This window comes from Lissotriton helveticus, chromosome 4_1 (genome assembly GCF_964261635.1).
Source record: "Lissotriton helveticus chromosome 4_1, aLisHel1.1, whole genome shotgun sequence".
In the NCBI taxonomy this organism is placed as follows: Eukaryota; Metazoa; Chordata; class Amphibia; order Caudata; family Salamandridae; genus Lissotriton; species Lissotriton helveticus.
In genome coordinates this window covers 54,751,297-54,777,765 of record NC_136063.1, presented here as the reverse complement: position 1 = coordinate 54,777,765, position 26,469 = coordinate 54,751,297, and positions in this window count along the sequence as shown.

Sequence of the window (26,469 nt, the reverse complement as noted above, 5' to 3'; positions counted from 1 at the left end):
GCAGAGCGCGTTTGGAGCGATTTTCAGGTAGGCCTCTGTAGATTTTCTAAGTGTGGCATTTTCAATTTTTGCTTTTGGCCTGTTTGGGGGTGTTCTACTTTTTAGGGGGTGGGTTGAGGGGTCTGGGGGTACTGCTGGGAAGGTCTAATATTGGATGCAAGTGGTTTGGAGAAAATCCATGGTGAAAAAGTTTTTCTTTTTTAGCTCACTTGCGTGTTTTTGGGGGGCTGTTTGGGGGGGTTCTATTTTTTTGGGGGTGGGTTGGGAGGCTGGGAGCACTGCCGGGAAGGTCTAATTTTGATTGCAAGTGGTTTGAAGAAAATCCATGGTGGAAAAGGGGGGTTAGGGCCTAGCTGCAGAGCAAGTTTAGAGCGATTTTTAGGTAGGTCTCTAGATTTTCAGTGTGGCATTTTCCATTTTTGCTATTGGCTTGTTTGGGGGTGTTCTACTTTTTTGGGGGTGGGTTGAGGGATCTGGGGGCACTGCTGGGAAGGTCTAATATTGGATGCAAGTGGTTTGGAGAAAATCCTTGGTGGAAAAGAGGGGTTAGAGCCTAGCTACATAGTGCGTTTGGAGCAATTTTCAGGTAGGCCTCTGTAGATTTTCTAAGTGTGGCATTTTCGATTTTTGCTTTTGGCCTGTTTGGGGGTGTTCTACTTTTTTGGGGGTGGGTTGAGGGGTCTGGGCGCACTGCTGGGAAGGTCTAATATTGGATGCAAGTGGTTTGGAGAAAATCCATGGTGAAAACGTTTTTCTTTTTTAGCTCACTTGCGTGTTTTTGGGGGGCTGTTTGGGGGGTTCTAGGTTTTTGGGGGTGGGCTGGGGGGCTGGGAGCACTGCTGGGAAGGTCTAATTTTGATTGCAAGTGGTTTGAAAAAAATCCATGGTTTAAAAGGGGGGTTAGGGCCTAGCTGCAGAGCGCGTTTGGAGCGTTTAAAAGGTAGGCCTTGGTGAGGATAGCACTCCTGCGTGTTTTTGGGGGGCTGTTTGGGGGTGTTCTCCATTTCTGGAGGTGGGTTGAGAGGTCTGGGGGCACTGCTGGGAAGGTCTAATTTTGATTGCAAGTGGTTTGGAGAAAATCCTTGGTGGAAAAGAGGGGTTAGGGCCTAGCTTCAGAGCGCGTTTGGAGCGATTTTCAGGTAGGTGTCAGAACCTTAGAACTTACTCTTGTTTCTCAGCTACTGCACAGGAACAGAGATGCTAGAACCACCGACCCTTTTGACAATGCTGATGGGTCTTTACATAGAACCCTCCATCATTATCTCAAGGGACGGGGGAATTGGATAAAATAATAAACAGAGAAGAGACTGGTCCGGTAATGGTTCCTCAATCAGCTACCCTCGGTGCTGTCTGGTAGAAGGAAACCTAAAAACAATAACACATGGTTACAATCCTAACTTCCTGCTCTCTCTATTGGATTCTATTCTATTATCTCTCTCTCACCCACCACTATGCAGCCGGACCCTAGTTCCTCTTCGTGTGTGTGGTGTCTTTTCTGTTCTCCCCTATTAGTTGTCACTATTGAGATAGAAAAGAACAAGGATGGGTTCATTAATATATTTCTAGATTTCTGGCTGACTTATTTTTTGGATACTGGGTAAGTGCACTTACTTCACTAATAAGAGAGAATGTCTTCTATTGGGGTTTCTGATTTCTTGTGTGTTCAGTTATTCTTATTTCCTGTTGTTCTAATCTTGTCCTTTCTTTCCACAGATAACTGAGTTATTCACACTCTTGACCTTGGGTGAGTTCTCTGAACATATTTACACAGTATTTACATTGCCTTGAGTATTATTATACATTGTTCATTCTTTGCTAATGCTGTTGTCTCTATTCTCTTTCACTAGGTTTTATCAACAACTGTATTTCTCTTCCTCTTGGAATACACACGGTGAGTGCTGCAGGTTATGCTTGTAATGGAGTTTTTATTAATCCGTTTATTTCACTTAGCTTAATTTTCAGGACTGTGTTCCAGCGCTGACTTTCGTCGACTTGAAACTGTCTCTTGCCTCTGAGGTCTCTTCAGAAGTCAAACACTCGATAACTCCTCCTTTTACTGCCGTTCGTCTGAGGGGAGCCTCGGCCACCCGCGCCTTCTCCAGAGCTGGGTACCGAAGCTGAAACAAGGTTCCTCACTCTCCTGAACACACCGACAACCCGCGTTTGAATTACACGCCGGGTTCCGAAGTGTGATTAATTGTATCTAGACATGCGAGGGAATTCAGAATCTATAGCGAGTTTCACTTTCCTGACGAAGATTATTCAGGGACACTAAACGAACCTCTCAAGGCGATAATTCTCGGTGAAGTGCGCATTTCCGCCAGAGCTCGCGCTTCACATTGCCTTCACGAAGCTCGGGGTCAGAAAGACTAGCGCGCCTACTGGAACTCCTTTATGGCCACAGCGGCAGCCATCTTGAGTCTCCAGGAGCGCACTCTTTTGGTCCAAACATCTCGTTCCATATTCATTGGAATCGGATCAGAGAGGGCAGAACCTATGATTTGGGTCCTGACAGTACCCCCCAACAAGGCAGATCCTTCCCTTCCTGGCTTGGAGGGAAATCGTTGATGAAAGGATCTAATTAACCTGGGTGCATTTACATCCTCCACTCTTTCCCAGGATCGTTCCTCTGGACCATAACCCTTCCAGTCTATCAAGTAGTACAGTCTTCCTCTGGATCTTTTGGAATCCAGGATTTCTTTTACTTCGTACTCAGTTCCAGTTTCCAGTTGAATTGGCATCGGGGGTGAATTGCGTCGCAGGCTTGCAGGGGCCTTCTTTAATAATGAAACATGGAAGACTGGATGTATCTTGAACCTTGGTGGCAGTTTCAGTCGATAAGTTACCGGATTGATTTGTTCCTCGACAAAATAAGGGCCGATGAATCGAGGTTGAAACTTCCTGTTTCCTTTCAACCTCAAGTTTTTGGTGCTCAGCCAAACCTGGTCTCCCTTAGTCAATGATGGCCCCTTGCGTCTTTTCCGATCCGCATATTTCTTGTACTTTTCCTTGGCTACTCGTAGATTGTCTACAGCTTGTTGTTGAACTCGAAGCAGGTGCGACATAATCTCCTTGACTGCTGGGACTGCTGTTTCTGTTTGCCGAATGGAAGCATTTGGGTGTCTTCCATAGTTCAGGAAAAAAGGGGAATAACCGGTCGAATTGTTCTTCGTATTATTGTGGGCGAACTCTGCTGTCCACAAATATTCCGACCAATTACCTTCCTCTTTCAAAAGAACCAGTCGCAAATACAGTTCCAGTTCTTGGTTCACCCTTTCAGTCTGCCCATCTGTTTCTGGGTGATAGCTAGTGGAGAATCTGACTTCCGACCCTAAACCCTCCATAAAGGCCCTCCAGAAATGGGACACAAATTGGGCACCCCTATCTGAGATGATAATTTTAGGAATCCCATGGAGCTTGACAATTTGGGAACTAAAATGGGCGGCTAATTGTTTAGCTGAAGGAACCCCTTTTAAGGCTGTAAAGTGGGCCATTTTAGAAAAGGCATCCACCACCACTAGGATGGTGTCGTACCCTTGGCTAATTGGTAGATCTGTGATAAGGTCTAGGGTAACTGTATGCCATGGGTGGGGAGGTGTGGGTAGGGGTTGCAATAACCCCTTTGGAGCCTGCCGTTCAGACTTCCCCTGCGCGCAAATCTCACAAGACTTGACATACTTCTCTATATCTGTTGTCATTTTTGGCCACCAGTTATGTCTTTTTATTATCTCTTCAGTCTTAGCTTCTCCTTTGTGACCAGCCAACCTATCATCATGGCATTCCCGCATAACTTGCTGTTGCAACTCTGTGGTCGGAATGTACAAGGCGTCTTGATGATAAGGCATTCGTTGAATGATTTTTCTGCTAGCATCTTCCTCCGCCCAACTATGCATAGCCTCCGGGGTCATGATGTCAGTAATTGATTCTTGTAGTTTGATGGAGGGGATGGCTCCTATGATCTTATCACTGGGAATGATTGGTTGAATGTCGGTGATAGCCTTCTGTGATTCAGTACCAATCCTGGACAAGGCATCTGCCTTTCCATTTTGAGCTCCAGGACGAAATGTGATCACGAAATCGTAGTCGGCGAAATACAAAGACCATCTTAGTTGTCGTGGGGTAAGAGTTCTGGCTGTTTTCAGAAATTTTAGATTACGATGGTCGGTAAACACCGTTACTTGGTGCCGGGCTCCCATCAAGTAGTGTCTCCACTCCTTAAAGGTGTCCTTAATTGCCAACAACTCTTTCTCGGTGATCGTGTAGTTTACCTCCGCCTGAGTCAACTTCCTTGATCGATAAGCCACTGGGTGTAGCTGGCCTATGGTCTTATGTCGCTGCGATAAAACTCCTCCCACAGCGAAATCTGATGCATCGGTCTCGACATAGAAAGGCTCTGATGGGTCAGCATGCAACAAGACGGGCGCAGTGGTGAAGTTCTCCTTTAGGGATTGAAAGGCCCCCTCCGCCTCCGTTGACCACTCAAACTTGGTGCCTTTCCTTAACAATTTTGTGAGGGGAAGAATCTTTCTGGAGAACTTGCTGATAAATCTTCGGTAGAAATTGGCGAACCCTATGAAACTTTGGACTTCTTTTACACTTCTCAGAGATTCCCAGCTCCTAACCGCCTCCACCTTACGTTGATCCATCAGAACTCCGGAAGGTGACAACACGAATCCCAAGAACTCCACCTGTGATACATTGAATGCACATTTTTTGTAATTTCACAAACAATTTGTTTTCCTGCAGTTTCCGTAACACTTCCTTCACCTGGTCATGATGCTTCTCCACGTCAGAGGAATAAATGAGGATGTCATCAATGTACACTATCGCACATTGGTCTATGAATTCCTTCAGGACGTCGTTGATGAAGTGCTGAAAAGCTGCAGGAGCATTACACAGTCCATAGGGCATCACTTGATATTCGAAAAGCCCAAACCTAGTCCGAAATGCCGTCTTCCACTCGTCTCCCTCACGCATACGAACTAGATGATAGGCCCCTCTCAAATCAAGCTTAGCGTAGATTTGCGCTCCCTTCACTTGATCCAAAAGCACCGAAATCAATGGTAGTGGGTACCGGTTCTTCTTGGTTATCTTGTTAATGGCTCTGTAGTCAATGCACGGCCGCAATTCTCCTTCCGTCTTCGGCACGAAAAATAAAGGAGAAGAGACAGGAGACTTGGACGGTCGGATAAAACCGTTGGCAAGGTATTTATCCAGATACTCCTTAAGGTGCTGGTGCTCCCTCTCTGTCAAGGCATAGACACGACTACATGGTAAATTGGATCCCGGCTCCAGTTCAATCTTGCAATCGTAGACTCGATGTGGAGGTAACTGTTCTGCTTCCACCTCGTCAAACACATCCGCAAACTCTTTATACTCCTCGGGAATCTCCTGAACGTTTTTACACACATTGTATTCTCGATAGAACACAAGGACAAGGCTGGGTTGTTCCTTATTCCTTCGGTTTTTGAGTTTAAGCAATTCTCCTGACAATAACTCGAATCCATCACTACAGTTCTGGAACTCCAGTTGATGGTCGGATTATGCTCTGTAAGCCACGGAAGACCAAGGATCAACTGAAACTGGGGGGCGTCGATTAAATTAAACTGGATCTTTTCCTGATGACCATCATTGGCCGTCAATTGGATTACCTCCGTGTGACTCACGATTGCACCCGAAGAAAGATTTGTTCCATCCACTGCCCGAACAGGCTCGCTCTTCAACTTTCGGATTGCCTGGATTCCCACCTTCGCGGCAAATCTCAAATCACAGAAATTTCCTGTAGCTCCCGAATCAATCATGACCGATATTTCCGTTAAGGTGGTTTGCCCAAACTTCACTTCCATAGTCATGACTAAATGCGGAGCAGCTGACTGCAGTGTATTTGCTACTTGATACTCATGCAGAGTTATCTTTTGAATCGCACCCACCTGTTCAACTCCTTCCACAGGTGGTGCCATTAGTTTTCCTTCGGCTTGAAGGTACTCTTAGGCTTCTTTGGGCACTCTCGAACAAAATGATTCCCAGATCCACAGTACATGCATTGATTATTAGCCCTCCTTTTCTCCTTCTCTTCTTTGGTCAATGGGCCTCTTATTGTTCCGATCTGCATTGGTTCGGCTCCCGAATGAGCCTCTGAGGTTCTGGCTCCATCTGACCGAGCCCGGTCAAATCGTGGGGGCATTACCTTGAATTCTTTTTTCTTTTCACCTCGTCTCTCCCCCTGGCGGAAATCTATCTCCAATACCAAATCTATGAGTGCCGATACCTCAGTGGGCCGATTAGGAATCTGCGCCAAGGTGTCTTTTAGTTCGTCTCTCAGTCCACGATAGAATATCGCCGCTCTCTTGCTCTCTGGCCAATCAGTCTCCACCACTAACTTATTGAACTGAGCCAGATAGGCGATTATGTCTCGATTTCCTTGTCGCAAGTCGAGCAATTCGTTATCCACCACTTGAGAAATTCTCCGTCGGTCGAATATTCGTAAGAATTCTCGTTTGAAATCTTCGAAATTTCTTAACAAAGGATCATCTCTTGTGACTAATGGCATGGACCATGAAGCAGCGTCCCCACTTAGATAAGAGAGTATGAAGGCCACTCTAGACTGCGCGTCTGGGAAGATTGAAGGGCGGCACATGAAGTGTAATGAGCATTGGGAGAGGAATATTTGCGCCTTCTGTGGGTCCCCGCTAAATCTCTCTGGAGCAGCTAATGGTATAACTGGGGAGAGGGAGTGGATTACTTGTGTGGTTGTCCTATTGGTGGTCTCTAATACTGGATTCATGGCCTCCCTCTCAAAACTACTGGGTTGACGTAACCTTAGCGCCAATTCTGCTGTTTCTTTTCTGGCACTAACTACCTCTTGTCTCAGGTTTCGATTCTCCTCCCTAACTGCTCCCAATTCTTTTTGTATTGCGTCTAGGATTGTTCCTAAAGATTGAGCATCAATTCCTTCCGCCATCTCTGTTCGGGTGCGAAGGCAACTTGGGCACTTTACTCTGTCAGAACCTTAGAACTTACTCTTGTTTCTCAGCTACTGCACAGAAACAGAGATGCTAGAACCACCGACCCTTTTGACAATGCTGATGGGTCTTTACATAGAACCCTCCATCATTATCTCAAGGGACGGGGGAATTGGATAAAATAATAAACAGAGAAGAGACTGGTCCGGTAATGGTTCCTCAATCAGCTACCCTCGGTGCTGTCTGGTAGAAGGAAACCTAAAAACAATAACACATGGTTACAATCCTAACTTCCTGCTCTCTCTATTGGATTCTATTCTATTATCTCTCTCTCACCCACCACTATGCAGCCGGACCCTAGTTCCTCTTCGTGTGTGTGGTGTCTTTTCTGTTCTCCCCTATTATATTTCTAGATTTCTGGCTGACTTATTTTTTGGATACTGGGTAAGTGCACTTACTTCACTAATAAGAGAGAATGTCTTCTATTGGGGTTTCTGATTTCTTGTGTGTTCAGTTATTCTTATTTCCTGTTGTTCTAATCTTGTCCTTTCTTTCCACAGATAACTGAGTTATTCACACTCTTGACCTTGGGTGAGTTCTCTGAACATATTTACACAGTATTTACATTGCCTTGAGTATTATTATACATTGTTCATTCTTTGCTAATGCTGTTGTCTCTTTTCTCTTTCACTAGGTTTTATCAACAACTGTATTTCTCTTCCTCTTGGAATACACACGGTGAGTGCTGCAGGTTATGCTTGTAATGGAGTTTTTATTAATCCGTTTATTTCACTTAGCTTAATTTTCAGGACTGTGTTCCAGCGCTGACTTTCGTCGACTTGAAACTGTCTCTTGCCTCTGAGGTCTCTTCAGAAGTCAAACACTCGATAACTCCTCCTTTTACTGCCGTTCGTCTGAGGGGAGCCTCGGCCACCCGCGCCTTCTCCAGAGCTGGGTACCGAAGCTGAAACAAGGTTCCTCACTCTGCTGAACACACCGACAACCCGCGTTTGAATTACACGCCGGGTTCCGAAGTGTGATTAATTGTATCTAGACATGCGAGGGAATTCAGAATCTATAGCGAGTTTCACTTTCCTGACGAAGATTATTCAGGGACACTAAGCAAACCTCTCAAGGCGATAATTCTCGGTGAAGTGCGCATTTCCGCCGGAGCTCGCGCTTCACATTGCCTTCACGAAGCTCGGGGTCAGAAAGACTAGCGCGTCTACTGGAACTCCTTCATGGCCACAGCGGCAGCCATCTTGAGTCTCCAGGAGCGCACTCTTTTGGTCCAAACATCTCGTTCCATATTCATTGGAATCGGATCAGAGAGGGCAGAACCTATGATTTGGGTCCTGACAGTAGGCCTCTGTAGATTTTCTAAGTGTGGCATTTTCCATTTTTGCTTTTGGCCTGTTTGGGGGTGTTCTACTTTTTTGGGGGTGGGTTGAGGGGTCTGGGGGCACTGCTGGGAAGGTCTAATATTGGATGCAAGTGGTTTGGGGAAAATCCATGGTGAAAATGTTTTTCTTTTTTAGCTCACTTGCATGTTTTTGGGGGGCTTTTTGGGGGTGGGTTGGGGGGCTGGGAGCACTGCCGGGAAGGTCTAATTTTGATTGCAAGTGGTTTGAAGAAAATCCATGGTGGAAAAGGGGGGTTAGGGCCTAGCTGCAGAGCGCGTTTGGAGCGATTTTCAGGTAGGCCTCTAGATTTTCAGTGTGGCATTTTCCATTTTTGCTTTTGGCTTTTTTGGGGGTGTTCTACTTTTTTGGGGGGTGGGTTGAGGGGTCTGGGGGCACTGCTGGGAAGGTATAATATTGGATGCAAGTGGATTTGGAGAAAATCCATGGTGAAAAAGTTTTTCTTTTTTAGCTCACTTGCGTGTTTTTGGGGGGCTGTTTGGGGGGTTCTAGGTTTTTGGGGGTGGGGTTGGGGGGCTGGGAGCACTGCTGGGAAGGTCTAATTTTGATTGCAAGTGGTTTGAAGAAAATCCATGGTGGAAAAAGGGGGTTAGGGCCTAGCTGCAGAGCGCGTTTGGAGCGATTTAAAGGTAGGCCTTGCTGAGGATAGCACTCCTGCGTGTTTTTGGGGGGCTGTTTGGGGGTGTTCTCCATTTCTGGAGGTGGGTTGAGGGGTCTGGGGGCACTGCTGGGAAGGTCTAATTTTGATTGCAAGTGGTTTAGAGAAAATCCATGGTGGAAAAGGGGACTCTGGGCCTAGCTGCAGAGCGCGTTTGGAGCGATTTTCAGGTAGGCCTCTGTAGATTTTCTAAGTGTGGCATTTTTCATTTTTGCTTTTGGCCTATTTGGGGGTGTTCTACTTTTTTGGGGGTGGGTTGAGGGGTCTGGGGGCACTGCTGGGAAGGTCTAATATTGGATGCAAGTGGTTTGGAGAAAATCCAAGGTGAAAAAGTTTTTCTTTATTAGCTCACTTGCGTGTTTTTGGGGGGCTGTTTGGGGGGTTCTAGGTTTTTGGCGGTGGGTTGGGGGGGCTGGGAGCACTGCTGGGAAGGTCTAATTTTGATTGCAAGTGGTTTGAAGAAAATCCATGGTGGAAAAGGGGGGTTAGGGCCAAGCTGCAGAGCGCGTTTAGAGCGATTTTCAGGTAGGCCTCTAGATTTTCTAAGTGTGGCATTTTCCATTTTTGCTTTTGGCTTGTTTGGGGGTGTTCTACTTTTTTAGGACTGGGTTGAGGGGTCTGGGGGCACTGCTGGGAAGGTCTAATATGGGATGCAAGTGGTTTGGAGAAAATCCATGGTGAAAAAGTTGTTTTTTTTTAGCTCACTTGCGTGTTTTTGGGGGACTGTTTGGGGGGTTCTAGGTTTTTGGGGGTGGGTTGGGGGGCTGAGAGCACTGCTGGGAAGGTCTAATTTTGATTGCAAGTGGTTTAAAGAAAATCCATGGTGGAAAAGGGGGGTGAGGGTCTAGCTGCCAAGCGCGTTTAGAGCGATTTACAGGTAGGCCTCTGTAGATTTTCTAAGTGTGGCATTTTCCATTTTTGCTTTTGGCCTGTTTGGGGGTGTTCTACTTTTTTGGGGGTGGGTTGAGGGGTCTGGGGGCACTGCTGGGAAGGTCTAATTTTGTTCTAAAATCGCAGTTTACACTTTACACCTAGCTTGAGGGAAAAGATCCGCAAATTTCCCCCACACTTCTTTATCCTTGTAAAGGAGACTCAGAGTACGCACTTTCCAAATGATGCCTGTATGTATTGTAATACTGTCGACTCTGAAACTGAAAGTGTTATTTTGCACTACACAGCGTACCTTTTATTTTTTTCTCTGTGGTGTTTTAATATCACTTCCTATTTTTCCATCAACAATTACAGGCCGGCTTTTAAGGATGAACTCAGGCTTACCATTAGCGAGCCGCAATTCAGCATCCGCCAGGCAGGCAGTGGACAAGGTGTCTTCTGGTCCCCAACATTGATCGACGGAGAGTGAGATGGAATGGAGGAGTACCGCGAAAAAGAGGAATGGCTGGATGCATGCAACTTCTCAAATTCAACAGGACAACTACAACAACATACAGTTACTGTATCCATCTTCATTTTTACTTATCTTTTAAGTAATGTTATTGCTTTGAACTTCTATGAGTGTGACTCTGTGCATTTGTTTGCTCTCTGCTTCAATTCATCCCTCCTGCCATTGTATACTTTTGTCTTTGCTATTTTTTAAACTAATTTAATGTACTAAGTGGTTCTTCTCTCTGAGGGCAGATAGGCAAGTGAAATTGCGTAATTACTGCAGCCCTGTACTGTCACATTGTTTCTTCATAGTTAGTACATTGTAGAAAGTACTACTTACGTTTCTGTAACCTATCCATTTAGCAAACAACTTCATGCATGCAGTAGTGCATGCACTTCCTTTATGTCCCTTAAAAGATTTATGGAAATCTTCATATCTAAAGATTTGTTTATCTTCATTTGTTGTTTGTCCATGCTGTTTTTTTCCCACTCTCCACAAAACCTTCCCCAAAAACCCCATTCCCATCCAATTTTCAAACCCTAACCCTCTTCCCCCGGGCTGTGTGGTTTGCATTGAGGTGTGACTAAATGACAACAATAATTCCACACACTTGCTGGGGAGGATAAGGTCAAAGCAACAGAAATTTAATTTCAAGGCTGGTGAAGGAATCTGAGGATATATTCTTACTCAGTTTGACACACACCCATGACTATTTGCAAATCAAATCTGATTTTCATGTGCGCCATCAACTGGATTGATCATCAAGAACATCCTCCTCCTACACGTGGCGAATGATTACGCTGCTGTGTCCTTCACCTTCAGTACTATTTCTTGTAGTAGCCAAAGCCAAACTCCACGCAACTAGTAGTTATACTTTGAATTAAATACTTTAGCATTTGTTAGGCTAAATTATGGCACTGTCCTTGTGTACTGTGCTATCTATCGTACTGTTCTAATGCTCCGCTCAGGCCACTCAAGGTTTCAATTTCTTTTTTGTCATATGCTGCTACTGCCACTGTGTACCAACACTACTACCACCACAACGATGCCATTTCATCCACCCAGGATTGCCTACCTTCATCGCCATTTGCCATGCAGCGAGCCCTGTGCCTAGCCCTATTCTCAAACATGAATAACAGGTAAGATAAGCATTTGGGGGAGGAAGAATAATGGAATAGGAGGAGAGAGGAGAGACTGACGGTAGTACTAGTAAAGTAGTAGGACAATTGAACTCACTAACTCTGTGAGTGGCACTTACCTTTGTAAACATTTGGGCGATTACTTAGACAATTTGAATCAAGCAGCCAGTTAAGTTTCAGGAAAACAAACGTACAGTTACCCCCACCTCCTCCCCCGCAAAACAGTAAAAACGAGTATGCTATGTTTAAGTTGAAAGTAAATAATTATTTTTATCCCTAACAAAAATAAACTATCCCGCAAGACCCGATCCACCCCCCGTCCCTAACACCAAAGAAAGTCAGTGAAATAAAAAGTCCCCAAAGCCCAAAAAAACCAACTCCCAATTCCCACCCCCCCAAAAGTCTTTAAAAAAGGGTCAAGGGACAGTCTCTCCTCCTCTACTGCCGCCGTCGGTGTCCTTTGGCCAGGTGGTCCTGTTGCTCCCTGCGGAGGTTCTTCTTGAGCAGGGTTTTCTCTCTCTCCATCTCCTGCTCATGGTTGGACACCCTGAGGGTTAGCCGGTGGATGCGTGCCTTGCACCTGCTGTGGGGGGCAGCTGATTTTTTGGCTGCTTGGTGGTGGCGGGTGGCTGCGATACCACAGCTCCGTACCACTGGAGGCTTGCGCTGACTGGCTGACCCAGGGTGCGCGGAGGAGGATGCAGCTGTCGTGGTGTGGACTGCGACTGCGTGTCCTCCTCCTTCTGGGCCACCAGCCGCCGATATTCTGTGACAATCGCCTCCAGCTTCCTTTGCCGGGCCCGTCTAGCCAGCTCCTTCCGTGTTGGTTTGGAAGGAGCATCTATATGAAGAAAGAAAAACATACTGTAACCAATGCTCTTTAAGATTAACACAAAATTATTCAGCAAAAGGTTGTGTCACAGTAGCACTAGCAACTTGCAAGCATAGTACATAACATTTGTGGCCTGTATCTATCTAACCTCCCACTTCGTCGGCCTCTGCTCTAACATTAGTGGGAGTGTCAGGAATTCTACTAGCGCTATATGGACTCACTACATTAGACTCAGACAGTACACCAGTCTTCTTCTTCTCTCGTTTAGCGAAATTGGTACGTAAACTTGTGGAAGCCGGCATAATGCCAGCGCAGTCAACTTGCACCCGAGAAAAACAGACGCAAGCCATGATGACACAGACTTGCGTTACTGTACCACTCTAGTACATGCAGGTGGTGAAGCCCTTACTTTTCTTTTACGGGTGCACTGGCCATACTCTGTTACAAGGGCTTCTGTGATTGGGATTGTGAGAAGCATGCATATAGCGCATGGCTACCCGGAGGCATCCCAGCGCTTGATTAATTTAACTTTCACCCTGCAGTGCCAATGACTACTAGAAAAGGAAAATGAAGAAGATAAATAATATGATTATCTATCCCTTCACAGGATATTTGCTTACATATGGGATGCTTTGTTTTTTATTGAGTGAACACTGATAGGCCACACATGAATGACAGAGTTGTAATAAAATTATTAACAGAGGTAGTGAGTGGCCCCCATAATGGCAGGATATATGCTGTGCTTGCAAACTACTGTTACTAGTCATGGTAGTAGTCTGATAAATTACATCTTCTTTTCCTTGCCTTTGCTAGACTGGAACGGACGTGCGGGTGCAGTTTTAAATGCTCTTCAAAGTAACACTTACTTCATCCAGTGACCGTCTACTCTGTCTACATACACCTATGCTATCTATGAGTAAGATAGTACCATGATCAAGGCATCCATCCATTCAAAGTAAATGTCAATCATTCTTCTTAATGTCTCAACTGGACAAACCTTAGTTTTTCTCACGGAAAATGACCTTTTTATTTTATTTTGCAAACCGCCAGCCATGCATCCGTGCTTGACTAGCATTTGAATTTGAACCAAAGGATACATTGCGCACACATACAGCTTCTGTTTCACCCACCCAGGCAGTCCTCTTCCCTTTCTCCTTCCACCCATCCTTGCTCCAGCCTTCAACCGGCCATGCATCATATTCCCAGCCACCTCGGGCAGCATTCTAAAACACGTATCATTATTTGCCAGTCATTACTTTTAACTCACTCGTCCTTCTGTACACCCTTCTTTCCCTTTTCGTTCATCCCATCCATCAACTTCATCTCTGATCTGACTTGGCTTCTCGATAAAACTTTCACAGCTGAGTTGAAGTCAAATTTAGAGGAGGCCATTGGTTACTCGTCAACTCCTGCCGCTAATGCTATTGCTCATGCGAAGTCAAGGGTGAATGTCTTCTACCTGGTTGACAAAAACTTACTTCTAAATTTGTAAGTCTTCTTAACAGTAAAGTGTACTTGTACTGTACAACATATACATCAGTGCAGACAGCACACTCTGCAGTCTGCAATCTCAATAAGTAAGGAATATAATAGCTTACCACTGCCCGCCACTACAGTGGCATCCCCCACAGCAGTTCCTGATGGCTGTTCCACCGCCTCCGCCCCAGGAGTGCCCACCTTCGCGCTGGCCCCGGCAATGGTGGATGGTTGTGCCGATGTTCCGCCTAGAAAATACATTTCATATTCTTAGATGCCATATACACCACTACTATTTTTTCTAGGAATGAAAAAAGTGAATAGTACTACATAAACAAATTTAATAATTTGTGACTCTCTAGTCTCGAAACTACAAATTTCCCTTTCTTCAGGGAAGGCTTTTTTTTATTTATGCTTAGCCGTAACATGTCTTGCTACACTTTTTGGCACAACTGATGAATGCTTGCTTTTTAACACGCACCATTTTTCTCATAACAGACAGAAGCTTCCCTTCTAAGAGCAAGAGCAAGATCAGATCATCATCACTTGGAGTCAGCAACGATTCATCTCCACAAAGAAGACTTGAAGTTCCAACCAGGTGAGGGCTCTCCCACAATTAATGTGTGAAATCAGCCACTTTTCAGTTTTGAATCCTTCACCGTTTATCTTATATGATGAAGTTGATTTTAATAAATGTTTTTACTTTTAATAATGCTTTAAAACTTACATAGACTCTGTGGTTTTCGGTCATGAGTGAGTGAGCGAAAGGGTTTGCAATTTGCAAGCATGAGTCCGTGGCTCAGAGAGGTCGGGACTCTGACTCCATAGTCTTATGTCCTGGGTTGTATAATCATTGGGGATCAATCATCGCTGCATTCGGGAGCTAAAATAATGACTCTGACACACTAGCTAGTCAGTAAGGAGATTGGGGGTACAACTTCTGTTATGACTGAGGTATGTGGAAAGTCTAACTGCGCCCATTATAATTCTTGACCAATGCCCTATTTCTTGTCCATAGTTCTGCTTATGCAGAATAGTCCCTGCAACAGTAGTAGTATGGATTATCCTCCTATCCAATCAAAAAGTAAACTAGTATCTTATTCTTGATGGCCATTGACATTTTATTGTTGGGAATTGTCAAAGCATAAACATTTAGAAGACTTCAATAGACAGTAAGGACAACCCAGAGGACTGCACTCAGTGCATAGAGCTATTGCTGAATAGAACAGTAGTTTTGTTTAGCACCTTTTGCCAACTGTGCAAGCTTAGTTAGCTACACAGACAGACTAATAATAATCTAGTAGTACCACAGGGAGTCATGCTAGAGGCAGGATAAGAATTTAGAAACAGTCTACAAAAAGATCAAAGACGACTTAGTAAAAAATAGAATGAGGAACGTTTGGAAATAAAAAGGTGCTGTAAAAGATAGAAAAGTATAATTATTAATATTAACAGAAAAACTTACTGGGGCCAGCAGAGGAGCCCTCGCCGGACCGATTCTGGTCTTCCTGCTGTTGTCCCTGCTCCGCCGGCGCCACTACCTCCTCCTGTGTCCCCTTGCCCCTGGGGGAAGCTGATGTACAACATGAAAGAAAGACACAAACATGGATGATTGTTGTCAACCACATCAAACATTTCAAAAAAACAATACAAATTATTTCGGGGAAATAAACAACAATTGCACTAAATTTATTGACCTATCTGATGTGGTCTAATAGGATATTGCTGGATTCGCGGACCGTCTACTTGGAAAGTTATGTTACTCACTAAACCAATTACAAAAAGGTTCTACTAGGACTGGCAGGCAGCACTCCGCAGCACGCAAAGTGAAAGACACAGTCTGTCATGATCACCACCACTATCTCTTCTTAGTGGCAGGAGTACAAAGGAAGGACTGTACTTGAGTCTCTAATGTCTAGCATTACGCAGTTCTGTAAAGTACACTGATACATAATCATCACCCAGGCCAAATGAACACAAAATTGAAAACAAGTAAGCATAGTAGCACCGCCAGTGAGCAGGCCAGCACCTGCAATCACAGAAGCTTTTGAAACATAATTTACCTGCAATGTAATCGGCAGCATTCTTGCTCTTCGGAAAAAACAAACATTTTCAATATGATAACATAGAGCAGGAAAAAACAGAGTAGTGATTAAATATCTACTACTACTCACCAAGCCCAGGGATCTCAACGCCTAGCAGGTCGAGCAGGTCGTGTTCCCGGTCCAGGACGTCGAACCACCGGTGTGTTGCATGGCTGTAGGTGCGCCGGACCCCAGACTCACGATACATGGCCCGGCACACCTTCCCCCATAGCTGGCGATGCTCCCGGAGCCCGTACCCGGCACCGAGCCTGCCGCCTGCCGCGACGGTTTTGGGGAGGTGGCGCTGAACGAAGAACATCAGTGTGACCACCTCCACCGCGCTGAAAATCTCCCGGGCTACAACTGCTTCCCCCCTTAAGCGCCTGCATGGGAGCCGGGTACGGGGTGCGGAACCCTTCCCCTTACTCTTCCCGGCTCCCTTTGCCATGGTCCTGGACAGCTGCAAAAAAAAATAGGAAAGAATTGGGAAAAAGTAAAGAAAAGAAAAGAGTTTAAAAAAGTAGCTTTAAAAGTAACCAAAAGTAGAAAAAAAGGGTTAGATAATGAGTGAGAAAAAAAGATTAAAAAAAAGTTAAAAGAAACAAAGGATTGCAAAGATTAGCAGAGGATTGGAAATGCATGCCCAGAACCATAGCAATGAATGAAAAACAAGATGGCCGCGCCCATTGAGGACCGCGTGGGTAAGTTTGCGCAATATTTCCCCCGCGAGCACGGAAAAACGCCCGTGAACACATAATCGCACCCCGGGCACAATGCGAGCATGCAAATAGCGACCGGAAACGGAAATACGCAACGCGAACAAGATGGCTGCATCCATGTACGACCGCATGGGTAACTTCACGGTCGATGAGCTGCAAGCAGCCCGCAAACACGCAAAAAGCCCCGCGAACACGCAAAAAAATCTGCAATTCGCACGAATTCGCGGATTTTGCGGATCGCGAATTCACGCACCGCGAATTTGCGCATTTCGCCCATACTTAGTTTAATGGAACGCTATGAAACCATGACTGATGTTCCCTAAGGCCCATGATTCCAGTGCTCTTGAGTCCCTGCAAGCTTTCCCCAATTATGTGTTACTAGGGCCTTGATGTTGTTTTCCATTATACACGTTTGAGCAAAAACAATACATTTGTTTCCTGATTAATTGGTTCCAACCATCAAGTTGCACCTGCCCTTCCTGTAAGGTCAAAGCTAGTGTACTAACATGTATTTCCTTCAAGTGTCCATGAGAACCTTCCAGGCTGCAAAGTGCTCCACATGCTACATGTGAACTAACTACTCCTTTTTGGCCTTTAAATGCGTATATAAACCACACTCAATGCAGAGTGGAGGCATGGTCTCTCTTCCTGTGGTACTTTTTTCATCCTTCTCACTAACCTAAAGAAACTAGTTGGAACCTAGAAGTGCTTTAGTCTCCTTCAATTCGAAGTTGAAGCAGTGGTTCCCGTGTGTCCAGCTCCCTTGACACCTCCTTCATCTCTTCTTTCTGCACAGTTACTTTTGTTCCCCTTCATCTCCCTGAGTCAAAGCCTTGAGACATTCTTCAAACTCCAGAGAAGTGGAAGAACAATGCTAAGCACATGATACCCAGTTAGTGTGCACTATTCCTCTTATAGTAGAAAGCAGGATCGAGTATCAGCATCTTCAAGGACTTTTCCTCCTTACCCTCTCCGTGATTTCCTCCAGCGCTTCTTGTGTGTTCATGCTCAGGACACTCCTTCCAACTGTGATGCTTGAGCTGTGATTTTGCAGGAACTTAAGACTTTAGCTCTGTGTTTCTCTGATAAACAGTAGTGCCAACAGAAAGCACTTCAGAGATTTGATATCTGTTTGAACCTTGTACCTAAATCTGAGTTCCAAGTTTAATCCTCAAGAGAGCCAGTAACTGCAATTTGTGTTCCGAGTGTAATACTTGGGAGCGCTCGTAACTCCAATCTGTGTTCTGATTTTAATTCTTAACAGTGCCAGTAACTGCAATGTATGTTCAGAGTCTCTTCTTGGGAGTGTCTCTAACTCCAATTTGTGATTTTGGTTATTCTGCTCTGCCGTGCTGCTGATGAAAATTGTACGTGTATGTCATTACATGGTAATTAGGGCTTCTTAGTGTACTCATAGTAACTGCCTCCTCTTGTTTTTTTCCAGTGTTAGAAATGGGTGTCTCTAGTTGGCAATGGTTTGCACCTTTGTCCAAATAGGGACCCTTCCTTCTAGTCAGGAGAAGGGGGATACACTACTGAAATAACTCCTGCTCACACCTTGGTAGCTGGGCAGGAACAGTCAGGCTTATCTCAGAGGAAGTTTATGATACATTTGCATAACATACAGTAAAACAGTGGAAATACTACTAAAAGGACACTACACCTGTTTTAGAAAGGTAACCAATATCTATCTGTGCAAACAAGATCAAAACAATCAAGGTCAAATATATGGTAATCAAAAATATGCACTTTGCAAGAATGACTTTAAAATGCAACAACAGAGATGTAGGCCTTGCAGTGGACTTCCTACTTTTTAAATACACTGCACCCTGACCTCTGTACTGTCCAGGGTCGATGGTAAGAGGGACTTTATTTTTTATGGAATGTTTGGGACTGGCAAAAGGGTTATTTTCTGCAGTCAACGTGACAGTTTAAAATTTCACTCAGACTATGGAGGCAGCACTGGGACATGTTTTGAGATTCTACTTAAGCGGGTAGCACTATACGTTTTGCAGACCCACTAATAGAATCTAATTTCCAGGCTCTGGGTATGAGGTATACCACTCTACAACTATACCACCTTCTGGCCGACACCCAATCAGGATTTAGAGGTAACCAAAACCAGGAAATTCCACTCAATGCAGCCACAGATGACATACAAACCATATTGGACTAAAGAGAGACCCCTGCCCTCATCCTGCTTGACCCCCCCATAGCCTACCACGGTCTCTCATCATTCACTCATCATAAAACTTCACAGTATCTGCATCAAAGGCCAGTCCCTCAACTGGGTAGGCTCCTTCCTCACTGGAATAAACTATAAAGTCAGACTACTATCTTACATATTTCAATCCAAGTACCTGGTCTGCAGAGTCCTGCAGGGCTCATCTCTCAATAACACCTTGTTCAACATGTATGTAACTCTGCTCACTGACCTCATCAAATCCCAAAGCATAACCATCATATCCTACGGTGATGACATCCAACTCATCCTATCTCAGACTAACAAGACAACTAGGGTTGGACATAATTTGGGTAATTTTCTGTAGTATAATCACTTGTACTTACCAAAACATTACTTGTAATTATGCATCATTATGTGAGAACTATAATCCAGCATTTAGCTTTATGTTCGTAGTGCAAAATGCATCCTGGCATCTAAAATTAGTCCTAGGATGCAATTTGTGCAAAGAAAATAGCACTACATATTACAGGTCACAAAAGACAGTAACCAGTCGACACTCGCTCTCTCTCAGATTATGCAATTTGTGCAAAGAAAATAGCACTACATATTACAGGTCACAAAAAGCAGTAACCAGTCGACACTCACTCTCTCTCTATAATTTGTCCTTCATATGTGGTAGGATTTTTGACTCAAATTACTCTTAGTTACTCAACTGGCATAATTGCACAAAATTGGGCAATTCTACATAACATGCATAATTACTGTAATTACTCGGATTACTCTGGCATAATTACAATTTTAACCAGGCCTAAACAAAAGCACCACTAGAACTAACTTCACCAACCACATGATCAATGCAGCAGAATATATGAGAACCAAATGCATGAAACTGAACTTCGACAAGACAAAAGTACTGGTCTTCTGAAGCAGGAAGTCTCCTTGGGACTCTTCTTAGTGGCCAACAGAGCTCGGACCCACGCCAAAACCCACCGATCACACCAGAAACCTGGGAATCCTCAAGGAATATAAACTCAGCATGCAGTTAAATCCTCCTGCTTCCACATCCTATGTATGCTACCCATAATCTTCAAATGGTTGCCCCCAGAACACCAGACATACCATCACACAAACAATCATTAAAAGAAGATTTGACTACTTCAACACATTCTATGCTGGGAACTCCAAAGAGCTCCTACACCATCCAGAACACAGCAGAATGATTCATCCTCAACCTCACACATAGTACTCACATCTTGCCACACCTCAGAGAGCTCCATTTTCTCCCCATATTCAAAAGCAGACAATTCAAAATGCTCATCTGTGCACATAAAGCACTGCACAACACTGGACCAGCATACCTGAACAAACTATGGCACTTACACCAGCCATTCAGAAACCCATGCTCAGCCACACTCTCAATTGCACACACTCCCAGTAGCCAAAAAGCAGAATTGAATGTCACTCATTGTCCTACATTGCACCTAAAATCTGGAACATTGTCCATGAACATATTAGAGCCTCCTCCTCACTTCTTGAATTCTGGCTCTTCCACTAATGCTGTGGGGCCTAACGACTACCCACCAGCTCTAGTGCTTGGATACCCTCAGAGGTGATTAGCGCACTGCACAAAGCGGCTTAACATAAAATATTTTGATCACAACTTTCGATATGCCTTGTCCAAAATCCTTTTTTATAAAGTCATGTGAGTATCAGTAAGCTGCTCGTATATATTACGCAAAGTTGGTCCTCCAATGTTTTCTCAGCCTTTTGGGACTCAATGGGCTAATTGAGAGTCTGGCCGCAGATCACACTTTACAGAGCATCCTATATCACAATGGAAATCTTGGAGCACTTGTTAAAATGTATCGATTCTCTGAAACTCTCAGCTTATAAGTAATGTATATGGTATCTGATAGAACTTTCCGATCAAATAACCACTAAGGGGGCGATACCTCACTTGAGCTGTGGCTCAACTTAATTTATATAGTGAGCATTGTGGGCGGAAATGATCCAAGGATTTATTCTGATATTGAGAACTGGTATAATCACCTAGCTAACCCAAAACGTATCTATAAGTGGCTACATATGATGTTAAGCTGAGTGAAAAGTTACCCCCCACTCAGACTCCTGAACGGCCCTCCATGTGCCTGAAAGACAATGTGGCTCAATGACTTGTTTAATGCAGATCAATATTTTTTTTTCCTCTGGCTAGCAGATTGTGATCCATATGTTGAGTCCCGAGCTGCTTTGAGTGACATATTAAAAGCCCAACAAATGAAAAGTAGGTGGCATCACTGGCTTAACTCTAGCAGTAGAAAATTCAATATAGAAGGATCATCCTGATAAGGAGCAGAGAGAACAAAGTTGCTGAGCTGAAAATTATAATTTAAAATGTGTGCAAAATCCACCATTTTTACTTCTCCACTTTTACATTATACACACTCCAAAGATTACATTTGAAGTATCAGTGAAAAATGAAAACAGACTCTGACCTGAGTCTGTTTTCATTTTTCAGTGAATTTGATAATTGAATATCACGTGAGTTGGCGGCAACATTCATGATTTTTTTACACATTTTTCAATTATAAACTGAGACTATTTACTTTCATAGACCTCTAGACAGGACTCCACTTTCTCCAGCTTGGGTGCTTTTCCCTTAAAAGACACTGGTATACATAGTATGTGCAAACCCTATTTGTAAATGAGTGAATGCATCATTATAATGGATTGAGAGAATATTACATATTTTTTCACAGTGCCAGCAAACAAACCTAAGACTATCACTGAACACACCAAGTGGAATATACGCTATATGTTATATATTTGTTTGTAATACATCTTCCCCTGAAGAAGGGTCGAATGTAGACCCGAAATGCATTGGGCTTTTTGTTCATTCATTTATTTTTTATATGTATACAGCATAATGAAACATTGATTTTTCATGAGTAAAGTTCTCTCATTTGTTTTTTATTTTCAGCAGATGGAATAATTTTATATATATATTTGTGTTGCATAAATACTCTTTTTGCACAAACATTGGTGTTACACGTCATGTTGATAATATGAAAAAAGTTTTTATGAATCATTGATGAATTTTGTGTATAGACAAATTTAAACGTGGAAACCTAAGGGTTATACTCGAGCGTCTCTCAGACCAGGGTGTTCCCTGGCCTCAACACAGCATTAATAACAGGGGTATGGGGCATTCCCCCAGTGAGACAGCTCACTTATTCATCGATTAAACACAAATAAAGTTGGTTTGAATTCAGGTCAAGGTTAGGTGTGCCGTTCTACACACACAGAGCATTAATTAAATACTAGACACACTGAAGTGGTGACCAAGGCTCTGAGGATCTTATTCGTTGAACGGGCTGTAGGTAAGCGAAGTGATACGTGTGTAGTAACATGTGGTCTGATTCTTGTGATTTCAAAAGAAGAATTAAGGCATTGTGAATATATAAATGTGACCCTGACAGTCCGGGGCATGAAGTGGATGTGATATTACCAGTTGCAAAATGGCGACTAGTGGGCAATGGCTTTTCTTTAATGAGCAAACTTGTACACAGTGTGCTGTTTGTGGAATGAACACGTATTAATGCATTTCTGAACACTGCAAATGGTTTTAAAGCAATGTGTAAATGGTGTACCATGTTAAGTTATTTGCCACCTATCGATGTGAACTAACAGTCGGTATGAGTAGAGTCCTTTACAAGGTGGCACAACCTTATTATGCATCTAGTGTTTCTTTATGTTTACTATGTATTTAAAGGGGATTGGTTTAAGCGGTCAGCGTTGTGACCAAGGTGTCGAGGACACCGAATTGTGTTTTGGTGCAGCTCCTCTGTGCTTTTGAGTGAATAAAGAATTGATACCAACTACACTAGAGCTGCATGGCATTCTTTATCCGAATAAACCAATTTGTTGTGAATTTTTAATTAGCACGCGTGTAGGGGTGAAATGCGAGCACTACTGGCTACATATTGCACTCAATAAATAATGCATTAAAACAAGGCCTCCTTACTCATGGTGGAGGCCTCACATTCATGGTGGAGGCCCTGATAAAATTGGTTAGGCCTAGCACTCATGGTGGGTCGTTTGCAATGAGTAACTGCAGTGCGGAGGTTCTGCCATGGCCTCTGCCATGAGTGAGGTTGCCCTTTGTGAATCATGCCCAGTGTTGTTAATTACCAGGTATGATAAATATCTCATCCAACTAAGCAGCTCACAATGAACACCCTAGTTAGAAAATTAAACCTTTTTGAACTCCATGTTGACAATCTGAATTGATTGATGGACAAATGATGCTGAAAAGAATAATTCAGAACCTCGACCAGGATCATTTGAAGGCAGGAAACATAACATCTAAGCATGAGCGTAAAATCCATTTCGCTCGCGGATTTTGCGGATTTTCGGCAAATTCGCAATCCGCGAACTCTCGCGAACTTGCCGAAAATTCGTAAAATCCGTGCGAAGCGGATTTTTTGCTTGGTCGCACTTGCCAACTAGAATACTATACAATTTCGCGGGAGTAAACACTTGCGAACACGTAGATGCGGCGGGCAGCGACAATCTCGCAATTGCGAGATTGCAAAATTTGCAATTTCGCACAAGAAATCCACCAGCAGGCAGCATAAACCTTGAAAATTATGATTTTTATCAGAATAATTCCTCAGGTTGACATTTGCCTGCACTTTTTCTTTGCAAGGAGTCCATTTTGGGAGGGGTGGGAGGAAGGAAGTGCCCCACAGTCTCCAACTTCCTGTTCCTGTCCAGCAGGCTCCTCCCAGTGCTTTCTTCATGTGCTGGTCACTTTGATTTGGATCCTTACCTGGAAGGATTACTTTTTGTGGATGATGCTGGATATTTGGATTTTTGCAAAACTGAAAGCACTCAGCAGGTGCAAAAGTTCAATCTTATCATTAGTAACCATTCCCTGTAGTGCTTCCGCTTCCTGAGGGGCCCCTTCAGAGTTCATTTGCCTACTTGCAACTATTCTATGACCCTGCTCTGACCCTCACAGCAGGCTCAGAGAATAGCTAAAAGTATACAACAAAGGTCCTGTTAAAAAAATTACACTGCAACAGAAAGCAATTACAGACAAAACTGAAAGCACTCAGCAGGTGCAAAAGTTCAATCTTATCATTAGTAACCATTCCCTGTAGTGCTTCCTGAGGGACCCCTTCAGAGTTCAGTTGCCTACTTGCAACTATTCTATGACCCTGCTCTGACCCTCACAGCAGGCTCAGAGAATAGCTACAAGTAGGCCACAAAGGTCCTGTGAAATAAAAACTTGCACTGCAACAGAAAGCAAATTACAGATAAGGAAGCAGGTGCCAGCCAGACTGGAAGTTTAAATTCAGTGACACATTAATCAACCCCAAATTAATTCATGTCAGTTGAAGCAGGGCAGGTGTGCTTGCTTTTTTTCACCCCCATAATCTACAGTGATAAACCAACCGGAGGGTGGCAGTGATGTACCAGAGGGTGGCATGGGTGTACCAGAGGGTGGCAGTGGTGAAACAGAGGGTGCTGTAAACCTGTGATGATGAACCAGACGTAGAAACAACATAGTCGCGGCCGTTGCGAGCCGACAAGTAAGTTCGCAATTGCGAACTGGTACACAACCCTCGCGAACTGGCAGAAACCCTTGCGAACACAAAAAAAAATCTGCAAATTCGCGAGATTTCGCGGATTTTGCGGATTGCGAATCCGTAAATACGCAAGTTCGCGGATTGCCAATTCGCAAAATCCGCCCATGCTTAATAACATCAACATGCTTCCAAAACCACGACACTGTAGTGTTAGACTACTTAAAATAATATTATACTGTTTGATTAAATTATTCTTTTCAAAAGTGGAAAGGCAAGATCAATACAGGAAGTTGCCCAAATAAACTGAAGTGTCTTGAATGATACTTTGATCACTTGAAAGGAGTGAATGAGATAAGACAGAAATATGCTTTGCAAGTGGTGGGAGAAAGAGCAGAGGCCATTCAGTCTTCCAAATAAGTCAAAAGGTGGATGAGTTGAAGATAATGATGCGCCAAAAGTTCTGGAAGACCCTTTATGCCCAATAAATGATATTTTGACATTTCTAATTATAATGTTGCAAATCTCCAGAAACAATGTGCTCCTCCGTGATAAAGGGAAACTGGTTTATGTCATAACGACCTGGAATTAGCAAGATGATCCCTATCTTCACGAACACAATGAAGTTGTGAACTTCCTGGAAGAAAAACTCCAGTGTTCTTCTTGTTCTGTGGGTCTACCTGTGGCTAGGAAAGCTCATTAAACACGTTCTGTCAAATGAAGGAAAAGAGGCCTTAGAACTGCTTTGCTTCAATAGTTCTATATTCAGGTATGGTCAAGGGCTCACATTGAACCCCCTTGAGAAATTAGGGCCCGATGTAGGTCGCCAAATACCGGTCGGTAACGGACCGACTGGTATTTAGTGACTGAGATGTAGGGGGCATTAAATTTACCGATTCGGTATATTTACAGAATCGGTATATTTACCGATTCTGAAAAATTACCGAATCGGTAAATTTACCGAATCTCAAGTTTGTGATGTAGGTGGCACTGAAAACAGTGCCACCGGCCCTTAAGAACTCGTTATTTACCATGACATACTATGTCATGGTAAATAACGGATTCCTGTGTACATGCACATCTGTGCATGTATGTGTGCCACATGGCACACAAGCCAGAATCAGGGGTGCAACAGGGTGTCAAAGTGACACCCTGTCCCCCTTGCAAATTCGGTAATTTTACCGAATCGGTATTTAGCGATTCGGTAATTGACATTGATTCCTACTGATTTGGTAATTAATTTGGTAAAATTACCTAAATCCCGATTGCCAGTTCTTAAATACCGAATCGGTATGATTCGGTATTTAAGAATCGGTAATCTGGGATTAACTACATCGGGCCCTGAGTGTTTCATAAAAGTGAAAGAACTGCACCCCTGTAATGTAGGAAATCTTCTGTGAATGCTTGTTGATTCATCCTTTTGGACTCATCGTTGTTTTCTAACTTAGTATCAGACAACTCACAAACTTGACAGAAAGGTTGACAATGAAGAAAATGTCATTAGCATCACACATATTCTTAATCCTTTACATAGCTTCCACCTCAATAGTAGTTCAAACACATCCAATAATTGATCATTTTTTATCAGATTGCTTTCAAACTTGCTGGTGTGCTGACGTCAACAGAGAGGAATTATAAAGTATTCTAGTGTACTTTTTAAAAAGTCTTTGTCAATGAGCCATAAGATAATTAGAATCACTGTGCTGAACAAAAGAGCTTGAGCAGGGTGTTGTGTGTTTCGGGGCTAGGCCAGTCTTGCAGCCTTACTGTCTTGCTCTCTTTGGAGAATAGTTTATTTACCTAGCCCCTTTCCTGTCCTGTTCTCTGCAGCTACAGATCTCCCCCCACCAGATAACCTTTGTCTCTATGCAGGCCACTTATCACCTCATCAAAGCAGTTTTGATCATCCTGGCAAGACTGGCCAATCAGGAGAGGCTGCTAGAAAGATGGATTTTGGCTCACAGAAAATAAAATACTATAACTTATTTTCTGTACTAGTTGTGATGCATTCAACAGTGGCA